The sequence below is a fragment of the Balaenoptera ricei genome, chromosome 15 (assembly GCF_028023285.1).
Source record: "Balaenoptera ricei isolate mBalRic1 chromosome 15, mBalRic1.hap2, whole genome shotgun sequence".
Classification (NCBI taxonomy): Eukaryota; Metazoa; Chordata; class Mammalia; order Artiodactyla; family Balaenopteridae; genus Balaenoptera; species Balaenoptera ricei.
The window spans coordinates 44845079-44847294 of record NC_082653.1 but is presented as its reverse complement, the minus strand read 5'-3'; positions in this window follow the sequence as shown (position 1 = coordinate 44847294).

Genomic DNA, 2216 nt, shown 5'->3' with positions numbered 1-2216 from the left:
GTGAAGTTCCTCTGGCTCCTGCAGCGATGAGAGTCACGATAATTCCACAGCCGCCTCCATTTCTGTGGCCCTGACTCACCTCCTGGTCACTCATTCAGGGGCAGTGGCGGCCACTATGCCACGCGATGCTGAACTCGTTCGAGACTCTGAAGGCCCCTGAAGGCAGCCCTCTCGTGAACACAAGCAAGTTCAGCCCCTGCTTGACCCCATCCATCAGCAGGACGGCAGGCACACTGGGGTCCAGCACCAGGGCCAGACGCTTCAGGACACACCTGTGGGGCCCCCATGATTGACACAGGGGACGCAAGCTCTGAGGTCCCCTCCATCCTCACTTTCAAACACGCACCAGAGCACAAGGCCAAGTGTCTCCTGACAACTGTGAGACCAACCGGACGCTGCGCCACAGGCCTCACGTGGTGTGAGAAAGGAGAGGTGTGACGGGGAGCAGCCCCACGGCACCCCTGCCCCCAACTCCCCCTGTGCCCGTGACAGCGTCACTTACCACAGGGAGTGGATGTCAACCAGTGGTGGCCTGAAGTCCCATGCTGCCACCCAATTCTACCTGTTTTTTAAAACTTATCAGCTTTGCTCTAAGAGGGAATGATTCTGACAGTGGGAAGCTGCCCCTTCATCTCATTCACTGTCACTGGGAAAATGTAAAGTTAAGGATACAGGATTCTAAGACATACAGTACCAGAATTATGACCAGGAAGAAGAAACACTTGAGGTCTCAAACTGACCAAAACCAGTCAAACTCCCGACAGACAGGCCTGCCCTGCTCTGTGTTCCAGAGCCTCCCCGCCAGGCCCTCCGCCCCTGCTCACCAGCCGTGCAGACTCTGGGATCCAGCTTCAGGGCCTCCACTCCAGATGTAGCCCAGCCCGCCCCGGGTTGCAGACAGGCCAGGCCCTGAGGAACACAGCCACCCAGAGGACCACCTGCAAGGCTTAGCCCCGCTGCTGTCCCACCTCGGTGCCCGGGGACATAGGCATCCGCAGGTCTGACCCCTGGACTGGGCAGCCACCCTGCCTCCTCGCGCCCAGCCGCCTGTGCCCCTCGGCAGGTCCCTCCCCAGCCTCGGTTCCCCCGTGAGACGCGGCCACGTCTCCTTATATCACAAAGAGGTCAGTGCACATGAAAACTCAACACGGCAGAGCAAAGGCTGATGACAAAAACCTCAACGCGGGGTCTCCGTCCTATAAAAGGCAGCAACTGAGTCCTGATGGAGTTTTTGTAGCGGATGACAAAGAAGCACACAGTGAATGAATCACTTGATTTAATTTTAAGAGCCTGTTAGTAATTCCCATTAGAGCAAATCCGTTTCATGTTTACAACAAAAACCTATCATGTATTTAAGCTTAATGAGGCTATATTTTGCACCTCATCATAGCAAATTACCAGATAAAACACAGGAAATGACACTTTGAGACAGAAAATCAACATCTGAGTCAAAACAAAAAAAAGACACCTTTGCTGAAAACTGTGAAAAGCTACCAGCTTCTCTGCACTGAGAGCGCAGCCCTCAGTTCCCAACCAAGAAGAAACGTTCAGGGTCAGCGCGCTTGGGTTGTGTGTTTTCAAGGCAGAATGGGCAGGTTTCACCTTACTATTCCTGCAGACTCGATACACGGGTGCACTGTTGCCTGTTAAAAAGCATTTCCTATGAAGTTACATCACCTGACAGGACACAGGTCACATCACGGCCATGCAGCCAGTCTGACTCTGCTGTATGCGGCTGTGCGTAAAGCTGGCCCCGAGGAGGCAACTCGGAATGAGCCCCCATCAGATCCTGACTCTCTCCCCTAAAATGGAGAGGAGCAGGGAGGGGAAAGGAGCTATGAACCAGCACAAGACACAAACGGTTCAAGTCTCACCACGATGTCGGCCATCCTTGACGTTCAATGTCATCCCCTAGTCAAAATACCGTCTTTTCAAGTCACAAAGACAATTCCAGAGACACAATCCCTGACGTGTTCTCACAAATACGTGGGAAAGGAAGGAGCAGACATCAGCCCCACCTTGCAGAATGGAAACAGGAGAGCAGTGTCATGTGGACTGAGTCAGCGTGGGAGGCAGGCGGCCACAGGGGAGGCCCCGAGCAAATCTAAACATGACCCCAGCAGAAAAGCCCTCACGACAGGCAGAGGACAAGACCTCACTCACTGTTAAAGTAGATTAAAGCACAGAAGAAATTCCCAGGCAACACCATCAAGAGG